This window comes from Branchiostoma belcheri, unplaced genomic scaffold, assembly GCF_001625305.1.
Source record: "Branchiostoma belcheri isolate BF01 breed outbred unplaced genomic scaffold, Haploidv18h27 scaffold6, whole genome shotgun sequence".
Taxonomy (NCBI): Eukaryota; Metazoa; Chordata; class Leptocardii; order Amphioxiformes; family Branchiostomatidae; genus Branchiostoma; species Branchiostoma belcheri.
Genome location: NW_017804242.1, coordinates 1776527 through 1784558, shown reverse-complemented (window position 1 = coordinate 1784558; position 8032 = coordinate 1776527).

Here is an 8032-nt window from a genome sequence, read left to right as displayed (position 1 = left end):
CCAGCTCAGGCCAATACACAGGCAAGTCCCCGGTTAGACAATGAGTTTTTAAGTGTCTAACTGAAGGGTGTCTATGATGATTATTTCATTGGCTCTGGAGCCGAGGTGCTAGCCTGTATACACACCCTGTTAACAGTCTTCTCACTGGTCTGTATACTGGCCCTCAAGCCGGGAAGCTAGCCTTTATACTGTCCCTTGCAACAGTCTGCCACCCAGGCTAGCTCTGGGACTGAGGAGGTAGCCTGTATACTGGCCCTGGAGACATTCTGACACCAAGGCTAGTTCCCTAGCCGAGGAGCTAGCCTTTACACTGGCCCTGGCAACAATCTGGCACCCATGCTAGCCCTGGGGCTGAGGACGTAGCCTATATACTGTCCCTGGTAACAGTATGGCATCCAGGCTCGTCCTGGAACCGAGGAGTTAGCCTTTTAGCCTTTATACTGGCCCCGAGCTTGGTGCCGAGTTGTCCTGAATGGCCAGGGGCCGAGTTGTCCCAAGGGCCGAGTTCACTGAGTTGTCTGATATCGGAGTTGCCTAATACAAACGGACGCTTCAACCTGGTAACAGTCTGGCACTCAGGCTAGCCCTGAAGCCGGGAAGCTAGCCTTTATACTGTCCCTGACAACAGCAAGCCTGACACCCAGGCTAAGTGGTTCTCAAAGCTGCTCACATTCGGCAACATGCTTTTTTTCTATTGCATGCATTGAAGGCAAATTCCATGCACATTACAACGTGTGTTTAATATTCATTGATTTCTCAACCATGGTTATGTAGGGAGTGAAATGGCTTCTCTGCGTGTCCCCTCACGCGGATTCCATGTACATACATCATCACAACAAACGAGGCATGAAACATACTGAGGGGAACGACGACCTAAGCGTTGGCGAAATGAATTGTTCTCCATCTCAGAAAGAATTTTCGACCGAATCCCTTGGTCTTCATCATCATTGTCTGTCCCAGTTGCTACAGACATATCACGGTTAAGACGGAGCTAATTAGGTCTAGAATTCCGGTCTGAAAGTCACATTCTTTTGAGTTAATTGGAAAACAGTTTATTTCAATTTGGGTTAATAGAGCTATGGGGAGGCACGGATGGCCCAGTATCCGTCTATATCATAGCTGCTGAGTCTGTCCGCAAACAGAGACGGACGGCAGAGTCCAGCTGCTTCATACCGGTGTAGATCAGTAGCGACTGTGACTGTCGCTTGGAGAGAATATCCAGGACGAAAATGAAACTGTAGAGGGAGGTACTGAGTATCTGACTTCTGTGCGTAAAAGACCTATCAACCCCTGTACCAACCACTAAGTATCTGATACCAGCCCAGAAAAGAACAAGAAACAGTCATCCAGTCTTCAAATATCAGAGTTATCAACCAAGAATTGAGGTATTCAAAAACTCGTATTTCCCCAGAACTATCGTTGACAGGGAACTCGTTGCCACCAAGCACAGTTGGGGCATCATCACTAGAAAGCTTTAAACAACTCCTGCAATCAAATGTGCAAAGATTGAGTGTAACTAGTCGTTCGGTGTGATACAGCTAGCTGCCGCCGCGCCGCGTGCCTGCTGATGTGTTACGCCGAAGGGAGGTTATACCGGCTATACCGATACAGATACAGAACCCAATATTGGTGTTTCATAAACTCATTCGGTTCTAATCTAGGACTATTATAGGGTGGGTGTCGTTGACATCAAGTACAGTAATTGTATCATTACTATACAGATTCAAACAACGATTATGACTGCAATTAGCGAGCTCTGAATGGACATTTTCGGCTGAAAAAAATAGTTCCGTCTCAATTTACCGCGTAGTTTTTAGAAGTCGGCAGCAGGTTACTGAACTCTGTCTAATGCAACTTGGTTGATTTTCAAGGAAAACTTGCGCAATTTCAAAGCCATTCTATGTAATTTCATGGTGGCAAAGATGGATGAATGTTGTCTCTTTTAATTTGCCGCCCACAAATTGCATTGGATGCCTTCTGGCGATCAACATATCCGGTCAAAGGTGGTTGACAGGGCGACGGCTTCTTCTTAAGGACGTACAAGCCGACAGTTGCTCCATCCGTCCCACCTGTAATGGAACCCGGCAGGTGAGCCACACTGACGCCACCGACGGAGCGCAACCCCGGTCTCCTAAGGTACGGCTGCCAAAACAGATCAACAATACATAATCAATAGCCAATTAGAGACGACTTACATGTGGTAACAGAATATTGTAGATTTCCCCTGCAACGCAAGAACCACAAACATACGCGAGTTTCCTCAACCTACCCCCCCCACCCCACCCTATAATCTCTAAGCAGAGGTTCAGGTTTGCCTTATTTTTGGCATGTTTTTATGCTTTTTTATCGGGCTTTCTTTTTGTACTGGTATGTTTCTTTCAGCCCAAAAACGTTACCAGCACAAAAAAGAAAGCTCGATAAAAAAAACGCGCCAAAAATAAGCCAAGGCCCAAATCTCTGCCTGAAGAGTAGCCCTCCTGATCGATTCTGGACAGTAGAATTTAGTCGAAATAGGGCAATGGGAGTGACAGTGAATAAGCATCTCCATGTCACTAATTACGTCTCCTTCCTTCTCTGCGTATAAAGCTCATGTATTAATCTTGTTGTAGGCCTCCCGACTTAGGAGGGCGGGTTTGGCTAATTACTCAAGCTTTCTACATGCAAATAAATTTATCCGTTGTGCTCATAATACCGTTGAAAGAAACGTTGAGATAAATAATACTCTACTTTATGAATATCCTCATATGAACGTAAGATCCAATTTTGAAATCGCTGTTCGTCTATCCTCCTTCTGAATTGATCTCGGTAACGGTAATTTGACTTTAAGACGCCATGGAAAGCCAATTTTCTAAGAATTCTGAGTACGTAGTATTACAGATGCCGAAGTTATATAAGGCCCACGTCTATAGTACGAGTATATGGTGTTTTTAGACTAGTGTTTTACACGTTGTAGAACACATGTGGTCATCTTTGCATTTAGCCCATCGGGACATGAATATGCGATGCCAGTAAAGTAATATGTTATTATTAGACTAAACGCGTGCCAGCATAATAACTCTTCTTCACCGCACGAGTGCAGCTGGCGTCGATGCGGGCCACCACAGCCTACCACTCTCCTCTGTTCAATACCTGCTTCCTCCCTCCCTCCCATGTGTGACCCAGATCCTGTGTGTCTGCCCAAATAACTCTGATATCTTCTATGAAACAGTCGGTAAGAGAGCAGTATAACCATGGATTTTCGTCCATGTCTCATTTTTTTCTGTACAAACCCGATTTTTCGGTTACAGAAAAAGAGTACTTTACATGCACATCTGTATGCTGCGTATATACATGTAATATTATGTACAGAACGCAACTCGACAGACTGCATTTACTCCTAGACGCTATGCGTCTAGCATTTTAAACGTCTGCGCGCGCTAGGAGAAGAACTTTACTGTACGACAACTATAGCAGGTACAATATATAAAAACTTGTACACATATGGAAATTGAAGTATATCTAACAATATTGGGAGTATATTTTGATTTTGATAACAGTGAAGGCACTCTACATTTGTTCAACATGTGGCAGAGCCTGACACTCACGGATAGGCTTACTCAGTCACCAAAGAAGGTGCCGGGACTCTCCTGGACCAAGCCCATCGTCTACCGAGGCGGAAGGCCAATGATGATGATGAAGGCAATCTACTGTTGATACTCTGAGAAGTCGTAAACAGAATGTTATAATAATCATAGCATGTCAGTTCATCTGAGTTGTTCAGGTTGCTCTGAAAGGTATTCAGCATTCTGGACACTGAGACTACTTTCTGAGAGAAATGAAAAAGGCCACCTACACCAGGACACACCATCCTTCTCTCAACTGGGACGATATTTTTATGGCCTACTAGTAGGACGACTTGCATTTGTCAGATAGTCTGTATCTAGTAAATTTGTAAGAAAAATTGTCCTCCCAATGCCCTCTAAAATCGACATTAACACTTCAAATCTATCTGTACAGATCCCTCCTAGCCCCGTGAAGAATATCTTTCCAATCTCCCGGGTCAGTTGGGTGACACGGTGCGAATTAACCGCGGAATAATAACACCTCTCTTGGTAAGCTTAATCCAGCCTGAAGCCTCTGAAAGGCATCGCTTTCTGAATACTACTTGGCATGGATCCTATACCGTTACAGAATGGCCCGACTGATAACCGGTATCCTGGCGATGCTACGGATGCCCTGAAGATCCTCTAAAAGGCCTTATCCCCAAATCGTCTTCGCTGATGTTTTAAAAAATATGCCATACAGAAGTGCGGATCCCGAGGCAGCTAGATTAAACTGGTTTTAAAGAACCGGATGTTTTTGACGGTCTCACGTACTGCGGTAACTCTTGAAATGTTCGTGGTGGTTTTATTTTCGCGATTTTTACAGTGACTCTCCAACTCGAAATCAGGACATCGGGAGTATGTGCTAGCCCGTCCCAGGCTTCAGAGGCGGTTGGACAGAATAAGAAACAGTTTAGAGCAGTTAGGAGTACAGTTTAGAGCAAACTGTACTCAAGCGGACCAACTCCCGTGGCATGTCTGTCTATTGGAACAAGTTCTACTCTTTCAAGCCGCTTCTGAAGCCTAGTACAGGCTAGTTTTGTGCTGCGAAAACCACATTTCCTTGACCCCTACAAGTATATGTGCAACGACTTTAAATTCTCACGAAAATAAGTAGATTTGCAGTACTGTCACAGAGAGAGATACACCGTGAACTTGACTGCTGTGAAGTATTTATCCAAGATGATAGTTTAATCGTGTCAGGGTTTACACTATGGTTCACTGACGCGTACTGTCGGGTGCGCGGAGAGCGAGATTTGGATGTTTTGCTCTTTCTAAGCCCCTGATTCATATTTAACGGGGACTAAGACGTTAAACTGCCCCACGTGTCCATTGTGAGGATGACCTTTGCCGGTTTCGAGATTTCATCACGGACTTCAAGTACAAAAGGAAATTAGGAGACTACAAGTGAGCGCTAAGTCGGCGTACGCGAGGCCAGTGAAGCGACTGCAGATCGCCTGGAGGAAATTGGCACCGAGGTTTTTAATCACGAAATCCACCCACGCCTGGACTTTCAATCACGATGGTCTTGTGCCGCAGTAGCGTTAATTATTGCAGTTAGACACCCGTGGATTTACCACTGCATCAATTGTATAAAACTTGTGCAGTTCACCCTGAAGCAATAGCTTTTTATAACGTCCTATTTAGTGGGTGGGCACTAATTCTTCACAATAACAAGGTGGCCTGGCTTGTTTTTATCCGATTGCACCAGACTGCAGGAGACAAATTGTATTACTGAGCGAACAATGACCAGCGTAGGCCTGGGTAGATATTTCGGTACGACCCCTGGCGCCAAGACAAAAACGTTGTCACGGTGGTCAGTGTCCGCACAGTAAGGCAATTTGTCTCCTGCACTCGGGTGCAATAGGGTAAAAACAAGCCAGGCCACCTTATTATTGTAAACAATTAGTGACCACCCACTAGAAAATAGGACGTTAAAAAGCTATTGCTTCAGGGCGGACTGTGCATGTTTTATACAATTGATGCAGTGGTTAAATAGAATATATTTCATTTGTATATACCGTCATTACGGGAAAGGCAGAAAGAAGCAGACTTTTTGGAACAAATACCACAATCTCGACAAGCTTTATCTAGACTTTTTTTACGTTTTTTTATGTTATAATATCTGTGTGTTCATGGCCATTGTTCCGATGATCTAGCAGTTCTTGTGTCACTGTTTTTTTTAATAAATCATTCTTTTTATTGTTTCCAAAATTCACACAAAAGAAAGCATGGCACAACGAAACAAAATGAAACCACATGCATAACTACAAAACTAAATAAAAACCAGTAAACAATATAGATGATATAACAGAGTGTTACAAAGTATAGAAAAGAGTCAACCCCAATTACAATTTATTTATGATTTCTTCAAGGAGATGAAAGTAGACCTATTAGCTTTCCCCATTTTCCCCTGTTTTTTTGTCTTGCCCACCCGATTGGAAATAATGGTTTCTAACTTAAAGTAATATGTTACATAAGAAATAAATGATTCTATGTTAAGTGACCAAGGTCGATTTTTAAATATAAAATATTTTCCCAAGAGAATAATGAGATTGGACAGGACTGGGCACCGATCGTTCAAATCCCCCAACATAACATTACAAAGACTAACATGTAAATGGTAACCAGTATGGCTTAAGGACCATTCTTCCACCTGTTGCCAAAACAGTGCAACAAATCTACATTCCCAAAATAAATGCATGGGAGACCCTTCCTCTTCCTTACAGAAACTACATAAAGGGGACTCTATTAACCCCCACCTGTGTAACATTTTATTTGTAGTTAAAAATTTAAATAGTAATTTATATTGGAATATACGCATATGGGAGTCAATAGAGGTTTTATAAATTAAACTATACACTTTTTTCCACATCACTGGAGTATTCAAATAGTCTTCCCAATAGTATTGTATTCTGTCGGAAGATTCCCATAACCTAGCTTCATGCATAAAAAAGGAGTACAGATACTTGTTGATATTCGATTGCTGAAGCCAGCTTATGTCTCTACAGACAGGAACACATACACTTAAATTCGGTGACACCTGTTTCAAGAGATTCTTCCAGAATAAGGGAATAGCTGAAATAATTTGATTATACACAAATTCCGAGCAGGTGTCACCAAATTTCAAAGCATAATTTTCAAAAGACAGAAAATTATTTGCTGAGTCTAGAATGTCATTCACAAAAAGAATCCCCTTGCTATAAAGAGACATTAAAAAGCATGGTTTTCCACCAATACAGATTTGGGAATTCAGACAAAGTAGTTACTGCTTTACTTCAAGGGCATTCTCAGGGGGGCGTAGCTGGCAAAAACTGCCCAAATGTCAGTCTCTCTGAAGTTTTTCTACAGCAACAGCTTCTAAATTCCACAGACTGCACAATTATGTAACTCTCTCCCGGACAAAAGTTCCCCTGTAGCTCTCAGATACAATCACAAGTCTTCAAAATCAACATTCACCACCATCTCCTAACATAGTTACTCATATCTCCCACCAACTTAGTTCAGTGCCAAAAAGTGGTCTCTTGGCCTTGCATTGGGAGAACCCGTTAAAAGATACCCTCATTCACAAAGCTACACGCACAAATGATTACAAAAGCCAAGTTATAATCTGCAAAATGTGCATACCCTCTATCTAAGCCACTTACGTGCCCCAAACCTTGTCGACTAAATAAAAAAAGTAATGGGAACCACTCAGTCGACTTCAGAAGACAGCGTTCAGAATATCAACAAGTTGTGAAAGGCCTTCGTCTTGACACCCGTCTATTCTTAGTTGTTACGGATTCCTTCACGGCAATGCCAAGGGCGCCGGAGCTGCTATCTTCTCGACTGTCGGAAGGGATGCAGATGACACGCGAACTGCGTACAAATGTGATGCGGTCAGACCTCGTGTAAGCTCCGTACGCCTTATCTAACACCCTGGGTGCTTTTAAACTTGACACGACGGTTCCAGCCGTTTCATCCGGCTCTTGCTGATGCCATGAGAGCGGCCCGGTGACATATTACCTGCTAAAAGTAGCCAACACTGTCGCCTTTCGGGGAAAAGTAGCGACGTCAATATCATTGGATTTGCCGCGGGGAATGAAAGCGTGTGATTGAACATGAGCATTCCATTTCCGCTAAACACCAGCGCAGTCTATCTTGTTATCAATCTTATATAACGTTATACACTCGAGCTTCTGGAAGCAATATCGAGAATCATCGCACTGGTCGGTGCCTCTATAGACTAGACTTAATATTCGAGAGCACTTCTCCACATTTTGACAGAGTCTGTTCCATTAAAACTGAATGCAGTTCAATCTACAATGATCAGAATGCAAAGAGTCTGTGCTGAGTTGTAATGTATATCATATACATATCAGAACTATATCAGTTTAAACTATATCTAAACACACACACACACACATACATATCTATACATCTCTCTCTCTCTCTCTCTCTCTCTCTATATA